The sequence below is a fragment of the Nomascus leucogenys genome, chromosome 3, assembly GCF_006542625.1.
Source record: "Nomascus leucogenys isolate Asia chromosome 3, Asia_NLE_v1, whole genome shotgun sequence".
Taxonomy (NCBI): domain Eukaryota; kingdom Metazoa; phylum Chordata; class Mammalia; order Primates; family Hylobatidae; genus Nomascus; species Nomascus leucogenys.
The window spans coordinates 49,526,489-49,543,020 of NC_044383.1; the positions used below are offsets into that span (position 1 = coordinate 49,526,489).

The 16,532-nt window shown below is 35.4% G+C and overlaps 1 protein-coding gene across 1 annotated transcript in view; it reads right to left on the reverse strand.

Annotated features, from left to right (window-relative positions):
• PCDH15 (protocadherin related 15) overlaps positions 1-16,532 on the reverse strand; it is a 979,523-nt gene that overhangs the window by 32,666 nt on the left and 930,325 nt on the right. The window lies entirely within an intron of this gene.

The following is a 16,532-nucleotide window of genomic DNA, read 5'->3' on the forward strand; positions in this document are numbered from 1 at the left end:
ATATGACACATATTCTAAAATTTATAGACTCAATGCTCTTTTATAGTCTATATTTTGAGTTTTTTTGGGGGGAGAAGGGCAATATATTCTAAAGTCCTTTGATACATCAGAAAATAACTTTTGCTTCTAATGCCACAATTGATGTATTTCTTGGCTAATGAAAGTATATTGCCTTAAGAGTCTGGTATGTGCTTGGTTTGTCCTTGTTATTAGAACAATGAGGTTACTAAACTTTGGAGGAAATGGCTCTACCAGTGCATGCCAGGAGACACTACCAATCATAGTGAAATGTTTGTTTGCTTGCTTGTTTTTAAATGTTTGTAACCCAGCACTGTTGAAGTCTGTCTTATTGAAGTACTATTCATTCTATTCCTTTTCTGTCACCACTCCACGCCCACTGGTCTCTCGGCTTCGCAATTTCATTTCTGATGATATCCTTGAAGTAGACTAAAGAAAAGATGATGTGGAAAAAAGGAGGAGGAGCAAATTCACTTGGCAAATATCAGTTAATAGTTGAATGCCTGCAATTCCAGCTAGTCGGGAGATGAGACAGAAGAATTGCTTGAACCCGAGAGGCGGAGGTTGCAGGGACTCTAGCCTGGGCAACAGAGCAAGACTATCTCCAAAGGGAAAAAAAAAAAAAACCAGGAACCTGAAGATAATGGATGTACTGAGAGACACAGACTAGCCTAACATCATTTGGACTGTGTTTTTTGTTTTTTTTTCCTGAGAGATTTATGCTCATTTAACAAAAATAAGAGAGGCCTCGGAGTCAAACCATATTATACTCTTGACATTTTGTAGGAGGCACAAACAATAATGATATAATGTTGAGCAGCACAGAGGTCTGGCTTCAATTTTAATTTCCTTTGCTTTTCAATTGCATAACCTTAGACAAGTAATCTTAAGCTCTCAAAGTCTCAGGTTTGTTTATTTGTTTGTTTGTTTGTTGAGATGGAGTCTCATTCTGTCGCCCAGGCTGGAGTGCAATGGGGCAATCTCGGCTAACTGCAACCTCCACCTCCCGGGTTCAAGGGATTCTCCTGTCTCACGCCTGGACTACAGGCATGCACCACCACACCTGGCTAATTTTTGTATTTTTTAGTAGAGACAGTGTTTCACCATGTTGGCCAGGCTGTTCTCAAATTCCTGACCTCAAGTGATCTGCCCGCCTTGGCCTTTCAAAGTGCTGGGATTACAGGCATGAGCATCACATCTGGCCATCTCTGTTTCCTTAAATAGAAAACAAGGAAATAATATACCACATGGGGTTGAATGTGCATTCAATGAAATAAAGCTTTTACACAGTTCCTAGCACACAGTAACTATTCTACAAAATGAATATTATTTTTATTAATTTGACTTAAATATTTCCATTAATAAGCTTCTTCCTTGTCTCAAATTCACTCAAGGCCTTTAATTCATTTGTGGAATTTATAGGAAAGTATATTTCTCACTAGTATAATCAGTTCACAAATCAAAATACAAACAGGAGTACATAGTTAAATACAATGCAATAGGTGGCTGTCTGTCCCAAGACTTTGGTCTAACAATTTATGCCTTCTCCAGTGCATTTTGGCATTGATTTGACATGTTCCAAGGCAATCCTTCATATATGCATAGATTAATTGTGTGCGATCCTATAGTGAAGAAACATATCTATTGCACTTGGGTTCTTTTCTATTTTTCAGTGCAATACTGCAGAATTATGTTACTAAAAAAATTAGATGTGGAATAAAATATAACTGTACTAATTCCTTCATGGTAGCAGGGAATCATGAACAAAAGAAGTCTAAAAACAAATTATGTCATTTAAAACATGCAATAATATCTTCACCTTGAGCATTTTTTTATTAAACTTTTAAAGATCTTTTGGGATAAAGTATATATTATGATAAAAAGAGATATAGCCTAATCTTAACTGCTTCCATATCTTTTTCTTATAAATGTATGTAAAACTAAATTTAATACCTTTTAAATGAGAACACATTTTATAAAAATCTCTTTTCATTTATTGTCTATATCTATATACTAAGTATTTTCTACATCTTTATTCATTACCTATATGTATATAAATTTCCTAACATATATACATATACCCCCCCACACACAAAGAAAAAGAGACTTGCAATGATGTTTATCTAACCCATAATACTTGTATCACACACACACATATCAAGAAAGATGTCCATAATGATGTTTATATAATGTTAATAATGCTTAGAGCTGGATGGTATGATTTTGAGTTTACCTTTTATAACTTTCTTCTTCATATATTATATTGCTTAAATTTCTTTATAATGGGAATAAAAGAACAATATAGTTATATTTTTAAAAAATCTCTTTAACTCCCTATTTCCTTTCCCCAATTTCATGATAAAAAAAGTCTTCATATAAATCTATATTTTCTAGTTTAAAAATGTAAAAAATTAAATTGGATTCAGGGCTTTGTCATAAAATTATAGCAAAACTCAGGCAAGTGTTAAGTAGGAAAATTTTCGTTTATTCATTCCTTCAACAGATGTTTATTGAATGCGTATCCTGGGCCAGATGCCATTCCAGACACATGGAATATATCAGTGAACAAAACACCATCTTTGATGTCAAAGAATTTACATTCAAATTGAACAAGACAAGTAACAGATAATGGATTGATAAAATTGGTAAAAGTGTTCAGAATAAGTATCATTGAGACTTTGATATTTGAGCAAAAACTTTAGGGAACAATGTGTGCTGTGGCTATTCTAGGAATGAGTGTTCTAAGAAAAGAGAATTGCTAACTGCTTGTGCAAATGTCCTGATGTAGTAGTATGTGGCCAGAGCAGATCACATGGGGACTTTTAGGACTGTAAGTGCATTGTTTTTTGTTCTGAGTGAGATAACAATCTGTTGCTGGTTTTAAATACTAAAGTAATACGGTCTACCTTACATTTAAAGGAGGCACACTGGTTGCTGTGTTGAGACTAGGCTGAAGTAGAATCAGGAAAACTAGTTAGAAAAGAACTTAAGTACATGAAGGTTCATTAAATGCTCAGCCTACTCAATAATTTAGAAGAAAAGACACAACTCAATCCATGACTATTAGCCTTATGAAATAAAATATAAGTATCAGAGCAGATATAAGGAAAACTTTGACCAAAAAGAAAACACAAAAAAACAAGAAACAGAAAATTTGCTTTTTTGGAAAAAACATGATATGATCATAAAAACAGACACTTACACCAATGATACACAAGAGAAAACCCCAAAATAAATCCACACTCTTACAGCCAATCATTTTTGACCAAGATGTGAAGAACATACACTAGGGAAAGGACAATCTTTTCATGTATGATGACAAGAAACTGGATATCCATATTCAGAAAAATAAAAATAGATTCCCATATTTTTCAATGTATAAAAGTCCACTCAAAATGGATTAAAAGCTTAAACATAAGACATAAAACTGTAAAACTACTAGTAGAAAATATTGGGAAAAGACTTCAGGACATTAGTGTGGGCAAAGATTTTGTAAGACTCCAAAGAAATAGAAATTTTCCAATGAAAGCAAAAATAGGCAAATGGGATTACATTAGGTAGAAAGGCTTTTACACAGCAAATGAAACAATTGACAAAGTGAAGAGACAACCTATAGAATAAGAGAAAATATTTGCAAATATCCAATCAAGAAGAGATTAATAACCAGAATATATAAGGAACTCAACAGATAAAAACCAAATAATCCAATTTAAAAATGGGCCAAGGATCTGAATAGACAATTCTCAAAAGAAGATATACAAAGAGCCAATAGACATATGAAAAAATGCTTGACATCACTAATCATCAAGGCAATGAAAATCAAAATCACAATGAAATATTATCTCATCCCAACTGGAATTGCTATTATCAAAAACCAAACAAACAAAAAATAACAAATGCTGATAAGGATATGGAGACGAAGGAACATTTATACATTCTTGGGGGAAATGTAAAGTAGTACAGCCATTATGGAAAACAGTATAGAGGTTCCTCAAAAAACTAAAAATAGAACTATAACATGATTCAGGAATCCCACTGCTAGGTATATACCCAAAAGAAAGAAAATCAATATATCGAAGAGGTATCTGCATGCCTGTCTTTATCACAGCACTATTCACAGTAGCCAAGATATGGAATCAACCAAAATGTTTATCAACAGATGAGTGGATAAAGCAAATATGGTATATATATAGACACAATCGAATATTATTTAGCCATAAAAAAGAACAAAATCCTGTCATTTGCAGAAACATAGATGAAACTGAAGGTTATTATGTAAAGTGGAATAAGCCAGGCAAAGAAGAAATATCACATATTCTCATTCATATGTGGTAGCTAAAAAAATGGATCTCATGGAGGTAGAGAGTAGAATGGTGCTTACCAGAGGCTGAGAAGGGAAGAAAGATGGGGATAATAATAAGATGGTTAATGGATACAAAAATACAGATAGAGGAAATAAATAAGTCATAGTATTCAACAGTACGGTAGGGAATTTATAGTTAAAAATAATTTATTGTATATTTCAAAACAGCTAGATAAGAAGAATTGTAATGGTCCCAATACAAAAAAAAATGGAGTTGATGGATATTCCAATTATGCTGACTTATCATTACACATTATATATATATGAATCCAAATATCACATATATCCCAAAAACATGTACAACTAGGTTATATCAATAGTGTATGCATGTATATATATATATATATATATAATATATATGCACACACACACAAACAAAAAAGAATTAAAAATGAATGCCAAAAATTGCCCTGAATCTGATTTCTTGGTAGCAATATACATATTTAACATGCAAATAGTACAATCAAGTATGAAGCAAAACAGTATCTGATTATGTCAAGCATTCTCAAAACAGAGAACTGGCTTTGACTGGTCTTCTAAAAAGCGAAAAATATGTTAATAAATTTGGATGATAATTACAATTATTGAATAAAAATTACATTTTAATTTAAGGCTGTATTGTTCCACTTTGAATGCTCTATAACATACTCCTGTTAATGTCTATTTAATTATGTCACCTTTAGAAAAAGTTTTAAAAACAGAAAACTTCTAAAGAAATACGTTAATATAGCTAATACAAACATTTTATGTAACACAATTTAGTATAGTATCACATACTAATTAATGTCCAATACAATACAGTTTATCTAGATAACTTTCTTAGAATAAATGCTGAAAGTTTTATTTAACTGAATTTTTCTCCTATGCAGATAGCATTATTTTAAAATCACAAACTAAGGGTGTCAATAAACAATTGTTTTGCTTAACTTACTTATTCTTGAACCAAGTTATTTTTGGTAGATGCTCTAAATTTCAATTTACAGCATTACCTTATCCAGTTACCTGTATATACATCTTCAATTAGTTTTAACTAGAAATTGCATTATGAAAAACTGTAGTGTAAGGTATTTATTGATACTTTGATAGCTAAGACAGGTATTTACTCATGGTTGATTTAGCTTTTTATTTATTTACACTAATATTATTACAGCAGCCATCTTCTCAATTATGCATTTGTCTATGTGGATGAGTTGAGTTAAAACTACCATGTGATGAGAATTTCTGGTTTTGCATGCTCAGTTTACTCCTAAGAAAAGATGGGTTGGATTTTTAATTAGGTTTGCATCCTAAGAGGCAATATAACAGAGGAAACTCCATCTGCTGGTGGCTGGTAGACATAGATTAAAATTAAACCTCCACTACTGTGTCTTTGTGGAAATTACTTAACCTCTCAAAGTTTCAGGGAATTTATCTGTACAGTGGGAAAAGTAATCAAACCTACCTCAAAGGTCCTCTGTGATAGGTTAAGGAGACTACACCCATTAAATGCACAAAAATCTAACCAATATGAAGCGTGTCATAAATGTTGGCTATTTGCTGTGATGGTTACAAGAACTCTTCAGATTTCATGATTATAAACCCTACTTAGGCTTTTGCTGAGGTAAATGGCTTATATTTATCTAGCATCATAGAGAGTTCCACCCCAAGTGCTTATCAATATTTTTACAAAAGCTTAGCTAAATGAATCAATAGGCAATGCAGCTGGCTGGAGGGATAAAAATACAGGAATACAGTTCCTACTGTTCTGAACGTCTTTCCTCCATTAATACAGACCCACAGGGACTCTACCCAGACCATATCCTAAGTAGTGCTCTAGATGCCTTGGAGCATTTTGTTCATTACATTACATGGTAACCTCTCTGTGGTATCCCACAAGATAAAAACATTTTCCTCTAATCTGGAATTAGACTTTGAAAGACTTCTTTTGTCCCAGAAGAGATATGGTTTTGTTAATTTTGTAACTGAGTCTGTTCTTTTTGTTTAGCTTGTTTGCTTCTTTCACTTTGGCCCTAACAAGGTGACAGTCAATTTTCTGACTACTCTACATGGACTATACAGGCCTTTGCAGCATCTCTGTAATTACTTACTCTTACTCTGATCCTTTCTTTAATTTCTTTCTCATCTGATTGCTTTATTTTTCCAAACTCATTTTTAATGTATTTTACCTTTTTCTTTCTGTGTGAATCATTGTAAACTACTTATATTTCTCTTTGGAATAAGGTAGAAAATTAAAACAAAATTAAATTTAGCCTTTAATATTTATTAGACATATATGGAAGCATCTAAAATACAATTTATGACTTTCTGATGCAAACGGAATTCTCTTGCATAAACATTTTGTGGAGTTTATGTCTCACATTAAAAAGTAGCAGTACAGACTGCAGTAAATTGTGAATAAATTGAAGTGTAGAAAAGAATAATAAATAGGATTAAGAGAACAGAGGAATTCACTCTTGATGATTAAAGTGGCCTCTAAAGGAAGTGATATATCTACCTTGTAGCATGAAATGAGGTGAATTGTAAAAATAATAAGCTGGAGGAGCCAAGGTGGCTGAAGAGGAACAGCTCCGGTCTGCAGCTCCCAGCGTGAGCGACGCAGAAGATGGGTGATTTCTGCATTTCCAACTGAGGTACAAGGTTCATCTCACTGGGGAGTGCCAGACAGTAGGTGCAGGACAGTGAGTGCAGTGCACCGTGAGCAAACTGAAGCAGGGTGAGGCATCGCCTCACCTGGGAAGCACAAGGTGTCAAGGAATTCCCTTTCCTAGTCAAAGAAAGCGGTGGCAGATGGCACCTGGAAAATCGGGTCACTCCCACCCCAATACTGCGCTTTTCCAATGGGCTTAAAAAATGGCACACCAGGAGATTATATCCCGCACCTGGCTTGGAGGGTCCTACACCCATGGAGTCTCGCTCATTGCTAGCACAGCAGTCCAAGATCAAACTGCAAGGTGGCAGCCAGGCTGGGGGAGGGGCACCCACCACTGCCGAGTTAGTTGTTTGATTAGGTAAACAAAGCTGCCAGGAAGCTCGAACTGGGTGGAGCCCACCACAGCTAAAGGAGGCTTGCCTGCCTCTGCAGGCTCCACCTCTGGGGGCAGGGCACAGACAAACAAAAAGACAGCAGTAACCACTGCAGACTTAAATGTCCCTGTCTGACAGCTTTGAAGAGAGTAGTGGTTCTCACAGCACACAGCTTGAGATCTGAGAACGGGCAGACTGCCTCCTCAAGTGGGTCCTTCACCCCCAAGTAGCCTAACTGGGAGGCACCCCCCAGTAGTGGTGGACTGACACCTCACACTGCCGGGTACTCCTCTGAGACAAAACTTCCAGAGGAACGATCAGGCAGCAGCATTTGCGGTTCACCAATATACGCTGTTCTGCAGCCACTGCTGCTGATACCCAGGCAAATGGTCTAGAGTGGACCTCTAGCAAACTCCAACAGACCTGCAGCTGAGGGTCCTGTCTGTTAGAAGGAAAACTAACAAACAGAAAGGACATCCACACCAAAAACCCATCTGTACATCAACATCATCAAAGACCAAAGGTAGATAAAACCACAAAGACGGGAAAAAAACAGAGCAGAAAAACTGGAAACTCTAAAAATCAGAGCACCTCTCCTCCTCCAAAGGAACACAGCTCCTCACCAGCAACGGAACAAAGCTGGACAGAGAGAGACTTTGACGAGTTGAGAGAAGAAGGCTTCAGACGATCAAACTACTCCGGGCTACAGGAGGAAATTCGAACCAATGGCAAAGAAGTTAAAACCTTTGAAAAAAAATTAGACGAATGGATAACTAGAATAACCAATGCAGAGATGTCCTTAAAGGACCTGATGAAGCTGAAAACCAAGGCACGAGAGCTACGTGATGAATGCAGAAGCCTCAGGAGCCGATGCGATCAACTGTAAGAAAGGGTGTCAGTGATGGAAGGTAAAATGAATGAAATGAAGCGAGAAGAGAAGTTTAGAGAAAAAGGAATAAAAAGAAATGAACAAAGCCTCCAAGAAATATGGGACTATGTGAAGAGACCAAATCTACGTCTGATTGGTGTATCTGAAAGTGACGGGGAGAATGAAACCAAGTTGGAAAACACTCTGCAGGATATTATCCAGGAGAACTTCCTGAATCTAGCAAGGCAGGCCAACATTCACATTCAGGAAATAGAGAGAACGCCACAAAGATACTCCTCAAGAACAGCAACTCCAAGACACATAATTGTCAGATTCACCAAAGTTGTAATGAAGGAAAAAATGTTAAGGGCAGCCAGAGACAAAGGTCTGGTTACCCACAAAGGGAAGCCCATCACACTAACAGCTGATCTCTCAGCAGAAACTCTACAAGCCAGAAGAGAGTGGGGGCCAATATCCAACATTCTTAAAGAAAAGAATTTTCAACCCAGAATTTCATGTGCTGCCAAACTAAGCTTCATAAGTGAAGGAGAAATAAAATCCTATACAGACAAGCAAATGCTGAGAGATTTTGTCACCACCAGGCCTGCCCTAAAAGAGCTCCTGAAGGAATCACTAAAAATGGAAAGGAACAACTGGTACCAGCCACTGCAAAAACATGCCAAATTGTAAAGACCATCGAGGCTAGGAAGAAACTGCATCAACTAACGGGCAAAATAACCAGCTAACATCATAATGACAGGATCAAATTCACACATAACAATATTAACTTTAAATGTAAATGGGCTAAATGCTCCAATTAAAAGACACAGACTGGCAAATTGGATAAGGAGTCAAGACCCATCAGTGTGCTGTATTCAGGAAACCCATCTCACATGCAGAGACACACATAGGCTCAAAATAAAGGAATGGAGGAAGATCTATCAAGCAAATGGAAAATAAAAAAAGGCACCAGTTGCAATCCTAGTCTTTACTAAGCAGAGTTTAAACCAACAAAGATCAAAGAGACAAAGAAGGCCATTACATAATGGTAAAGGGATCAATTCAACAAGAAGAGCTAACTATCCTAAATATATATGCACGCAATTCAGGAGCACCTAGATTCATAAAGCAAGTCCTTAGTGACCTATAAAGAGACTTAGACTCCCACACAATAATGATAGGAGACTTTAACACCCCACTGTCAACAGACAGAAAGTTAACAAGGATACACAGGAATTGAACTCAGCTCTGCGCCAAGCAGACCTAATAGACATCTACAGCACTCTCCACCCCAGATCAACAGAATATACATTCTTTTCATCACCACACCACACCTACTCCAAAATTGACCACATAGTTGGAAGTAAAGCACTCCTCAGCAAATATAAAAGAACAGAAATTATAACAAACTGTCTCTCAGACCACAGTGCAAACAAACTAGAACTCAGGATTAAGAAACTCACTTAAAACTGCTCAACTACATGGAAACTGAACAACCTGCTCCTGAATGACTACTGGGTAAATAATGAAATGAAGGCAGAAATAAAGATGTTCTTTGAAACCAACGAGAATAAAGACACAACATACCAGAATTTCTGGGACACATTCAAAGCAGTGTGTAAAGGGAAATTTATAGCATTAAATGCCCACAAGAGAAACAGGAAAGATCTAAAATTGACACCCTAACGTCACAATTAGAAGAACCAGAAAAGCAAGAGCAAACACATTCAAAAGCTAGCAGAAGGCAAGACATAACTAAGATCAGAGCAGAACTGAAGGAAGTAGAGACACAAAAAAACCCTTCAAAAAATTAATGAATCCAGCTAGCTTTTTGAAAAGATCAACAAAATCGATAGACCGCTAGCAAGAGTAATAAAGAAGAAAAGAGAGAAGAATCAAATAGATGCAATAAAAAATGATAAAGGGGATATCACCACTGATCCCACAGAAATACAAACTACCATCAAAGAATACTGTAAACACCTCTAAGCAAATAAACTAGAAAATCTAGAAGAAATGGATAAATTCCTTGACACATACATCCTCCCAAGACTAAACCAGGAAGAAGCTGAATCTCTGAACAGACCAATAACAGGTTCTGAAATTGAGGCAATAATCAATAACTTACTAACCAAAAAAAGTCCAGGACCAGATGGATTCACAGCCAAATTCTACCAGAGGTACAAAAAGGAGCTGGTACCATTCCTTCTGAAACTATTCCAATCAATAGAAAAAGAGGGAATCCTCCCTAACTCATTTTATGAGGCCAGCATCATCCTGATACCAAAGCCTGGCAGAGACACAACCAAAAAAGAGAATTTTAGACCAATAACCTTGATGAACATTGTTGCAAAAATCCTCAATACTGGCAAACCGAATCCAGCAGCACATCAAAAATCTTATCCACCATGATCAAGCAGGCTTCATCCCTGGGATGCAAGGCGGGTTCAACATAGGCAAATCAATAAATGTAATCCAGCATACAAACAGAACCAAAGACAAAAACCACATGATTATCTCAATAGATGCAGAAAGCCCTTAGACAAAATTCAGCAACCCTTCACGCTAAAAACTCTCCATAAATTAGGTAAATCTGGCCAGGGCAATCAGGCAGGAGAAGGAAATAAAGGGTATTCAGTTAGGAAAAGAGGAAGTCAAATTGTCCCTGTTTGCAGATGACGTGATTGTATATCTAGAAAACCCCATTGTCTCAGCCCAAAATCTCCTTAAGCGGATAAACAACTTCAGCATAGTCTCAGGATACAAAATCAATGTACAAAAATCACAAGCATTCTTATACACCAATAACAGACAAACAGAGAGCCAAATCATGAGTGAATTCCCATTCACAATTGCTTCAAAGAGAATAAAATACCTAGGAATCCAACTAACAAGGGACATGAAGGACATCTTCAAGGAGAACTACAAACCACTGTTCAATGAAATAAAAGAGGATACAAACAAATGGAAGAACATTCCATACTCATGGGTAGGAAGAATCAATATCATGAAAATGGCCATACTGCCCAAGGTAATTTATAGATTCAATGCCATCCCCATCAAGCTACCAATGACTTTCTTCACAGAATTGGAAAAAACTACTTTAAAGTTCATTTGGAACCAAAAAAGAGCCCGCATCACCAAGTCAATCCTAAGCCAAAAGAACAAAGCTGGAGGCAACACGCTACCTGACTTCAAACTATACTACAAGGCTATAGTAACCAAAACAGCATGGTACTGGTACCACAACAGAGATATAGAGCAATGGAAGAGAACAGAGCCCTCAGAAATAATGCTGCATATCTACAACTATCTGATCTTTGACAAACCTGACAAAAACAAGCAATGGGGAAAGTATTCCCTATTTAATAAATGGTGCTGGGAAAACTGGCTAGCCATATGTAGAAAGCTGAAACTGGATCCCTTTCTGACACCTTAAACAAAAATTAACTCAAGATGGATTAAAGACTTACATGTTAGTCCTAAAACCATAAAAACCCTAGAAGAAAACCTAGGCAATACCATTCAGGACATAGGCATGGGCAAGGACTTCACGTCTAAAACACCAAAAGCAATGGCAACAAAAGCCAAAATTGACAAATGGGATCTCATTAAACTAAAGAGCTTCTGCATAGCAAAAGAAACTACCATCAGAGTGAACAGGCAACCTACAGAATGGGAGAAAATTTTTGCAACCTACTCATCTGACAAAGGGCTAATATCCAGAATCTACAATGAACTCAAACAAATTTACAAGAAAAAAACAAACAACCCCATCAAAAAGTGGGCAAAGTATATGAACAGACACTTCTCAAAAGAAGACATTTATGCAGCCAAATAACACATGAAAAAATGCTCATCATCACTGGCCATCAGAGAAATGCAAATCAAAACCACAATGAGATACCATTTCACACCAGTTAGAATGGCCATCATTAAAAAGTCAGGAAACAACAGGTGCTGGAGAGGATGTGGAGATATAGGAAGACTTTTACACTGTTGGTGGGACTGTAAACTAGTTCACCCATTGTGGAAGTCAGTGTGGCGATTCCTCAGGGATCTAGAACTAGAAATACCATTTGACCCAGCCATCCCATTACTGCGTATATACCCAAAGGATTATAAATCATGCTGCTATAAAGACACATGCACACGTACGTTTATAGTGGCACTATTCACAATAGCGAAGACTTGGAACCAACCTAAATGTCCACCAAAGATAGACTGGATTAAGAAAATGTGGCACATATACACCATGGAATACTATGCAGCCATAGAAAATGATGAGTTCATGTCCTTTGTAGGGACATGGATGAAACTGGAAACCATTATTCTCAGCAAACTATTGCAAGGACAAAAAACCAAATACTGCATGTTCTCACTCATAGATGGGAATTGAACAATGAGAACACGTGGACACAAGAAGGGGAACATCACACAACGGGGACTGTTGTGGGGTGGGGGGAGGGGGGAGGGATAGCATTAGGAGATATACCTAATGCTAAATGACAAGTTATTGGGTGCAGCACACCAACATGGCACATGTATACATATGTAACAAACCTGCACGTTGTGCACATGTACCCTAAACCTTAAAGTATAAGAATAATAAAATAAAAAATAAATACAAAATAATAAGCTGTTCAATTTGACAAAACTTCCAGGTTATAAAACAAAAAAAAAAGAAGAGGAAGAGAGGAAATAATTTTAAAGGAAATAAATGTCCACTATGTATTTGAGAGATCTCCATAAAGCAACTGTGATTCAAATGTTTTTATAAAATAATATATAATGATGTCCTTATTTTTACACTACAAATTGTTTCTAGTTATTTTCTACTTGGTAAAAGCAAAAGATCTTAAAAATAAACTGAACTGAATGATATCTGACAGGAGAAAAACATATTATAATACAACTTAAGATTAATCACTCAATCTTTCTTTGCTTTTCTTCCCAATTTCTAGATCTTAAAATGAAAACATAAATAAAGTTGGCTGGAAATGTTTTTTTCTTAGTGTTTTATAAGTGAATTTCACTTTTGAATATGAATAACCCCTTACCTTCAAATCTCAGAAAAACTATACCTGTATCAATTATTTTTTCTCCATCATAAATTGATAAGAATATTTCAAACACTTTAAAATTTTGAAGCACAATTCAAAGATTCAGTTAATATACTGGTACCTTCATTACAATGATTCATTGTGCATTAATTAATTTTATTTCTTTAATATGTCTTTGGATCATTCTATTTTCTTAAACAAAATAGTTGCCCCCAAATTTTCTCTTTGTATTATTTTCATAGTGCAAATAAAGGCAACGTAAACATGTTTATATTTGATTTAAAACTAAACATATAGTGTTTTTAATTGATCTTCCAATAAAATAGATTTTTAATCTGGGAAGATCCCATTTATCTCTTTTTGAAAACAACAATAGCTCAAAGATTTTAAACTTTTTTCAACTAAAAGTAAAATGAAAATGTCCTCAATGTTCATTTATTTGTTTGTTTTGGCTTTCCATTGTCTCCAAAAGTTTGAATACTAAAAAAGTAAAAAAGATAAAAAGTAGAAAGAATATTGATTCCAACAAAATTTGCCACCTAAATGTAGCAGCCCTGCGTCATTCTTTAGTGTTTTCAATCTTTTTTTTTTTTCCTATGTTGCTGAGAAGGCATGGAGAAAGGGCACAAATATGATTTCCTTTTTTTATATTACATCTCTCAGATGGCAAATATTAACTAAGTTCATTTATTTTATACATGTATATATTTTTTTCCAAACAGAAGCTGTTATAATAGACTATAAGCATTCAGAAATGTGTTAATGAGCGAATGAATGATGAGTATTATTACCATTAAAATAAGAAACACATCTATCTGAAGCAAACATGTCAGCATACAGGACTCTTTACAGAATCAATATGAAACGGAATCTTAAGAAAATAAGTAAAACCTACTTGATAAGTAATTTGCTTTTGGTTAACTTTGCTTATAGAAAAATATGTACAAATTGGCCAGGCACGGTGGCTCACGCCTGTAATCCCAGCACTTTGGGAGGCTGAAGTGGGCGGGTCACAAGGTCAGGGTATTGAGACCATCCTGGCTAACACGGCAAAACCCCGTCTCTACTAAAAATACAAAAAATTAGCCGGGTGTGGTGGCAGGTGCCTGTAGTCCCAACTACTCAGGAGGCTGAGGCAGGAGAATGACGTGAACCCGAGGGGCAGAGCTTGCAGTGAGCCGAGATTGCGCCACTGCACTCCAGCCTGGGTGACAGAGCAAGACTCCGTCTCACAAAAAGAAAAAAAAAAGGAAAATATGTACAAATTTGGAAAATCCAAGTCATACAAAATAAAAAAAAAGCTTACCTTAATATATGTGAAATATATTATCAGAGACAAAACACTAATTATTGTGAATTTGAGCCATTTGACAGATGATTAATCCTTAAACAGTTTACTCATATTGGGCTAAGATAACATTCCTTCAAATAATAACTAAGAATCCATGTAAAATAAAACCTTTTAACTCTCAAAACAGGACAGCACTGAAAATCATGGAGCACCCTTGTTTATAATCATCTTTGTTCCATGTGATTAATTCAATACTAAAGTTTTGGAAACAATTAAAAATCCTGCCATATTTAACTAAAAACAGAATTTTAAAGCTGTGCTTTTTCTACATTTCAAAGAATTAAGGATTAAAGATGGTACTGCAATGTGCACAAGGATTATTATAAAATAGTAGCTTTTAATTGTATAATTGCATACTGGGGTATCTTCAATTCTGTGAAGAACTATGATTTCTTTAATTATAATTAACCTAATGTGTTAAAGACAAGTCATTCTTCTTGTAAACACAGGTTACTTCTCTACTAAATAACGCTCCAAATGAATATTTCAAAAAGTAGCAAATAAATTTTCTTTCTGTGAAAACAACGAAATTCCAAGGCTTTGAATAAAGCTTAGTCACACTTAACTTTTTTTTAAAGAATAGTAAATTATACCTTGAATAATAAATGGTAGGATTTATTATCATATTTGTGGTATTTTATTTTTATGATTGCTTTCAGTTTATAGCTGTTACATTCCTATTACAGAAACATTATTTTCAAAAATTGTACTATTGAAATGGGTATGCTGCATTATCTGATAAAAATTAAATCATTCATGGCAATTCTCTGTTGATAACATCTTCAACTCCAACTATATCTTTATGGTAAGTATGCTGAGAGAAAATTGGTATGTAATAGACAATACAGCAATTTAATTGTAGAATATGGCAGCTAGAGAGAAGACTACATATCAACAGGAACTCTTAAGGTATCTAGTGGCTACCATATTGAACAGATGGGTCTAAGGACTTTCCATCTCACACAGAATAAAACTTGAAATCATCCACGTGATCTATCAGGTCCTAGAACTGATTTTCTACCAGGATATCTATATTTTAATATGCCAAGCATGGTTCTTTCTCTGGGTTTTCATAACTGCAGTTCTCTCTCAGGAATTGTGCCTCTTCCTCTCTCATAGTCACACGACTTTTTCCATCACTTAATGTAGATCTCTTCTCAGATTTCAACTTATCAGAAAGGCTTTCTTTAACCATCCTATTTAAAAACAGTACCTCTCTTCCAAAATTTTCTATTTGATACTTGTATTTAGCTGTCTTTATTACAGTTATCACTACATAACTTAATATTACATATTAATTTATTAATATTGCTATTTTATATGCCATTTTTATGCAATAGAATAGAAGCTCCATGGCAACAGGGACTTCACATTGTTCACTGATAATCTCCAGTGCTTACAATCTGTAACTATTTTTTAACTAATAAATCCCCAGCTCTAAGATACAAATGCAAAAACTCAAAGAGTTTGATATACTGGCCCAAGACTTCCTAGCTAGTCTTTGGTGGTCTGGGAAATGAGCCTAGGTTATCTGAAACAAAAAGGAGCTCAACCTTTCCCCTTAAAACCAAGTTTTCATTACATTGATATAAGAAAATGTGCTAGCAGTTATCGTTTCTCATAGATATGCTTCCTGAGAGACCTTCTAATTCTCCTCCTAGAAATATATATATATATATATTTACACACACACATATATACGTATATACTATATATACTATACAAATAAATTCTATATATGTAATACATATCCTGGCTACATTTCTAATGTAGGTTTTGTAACCTTAATTCTAGGAACTATACATTGATTACACAGCACATTTCAGGTGCTACATAAATATTTCA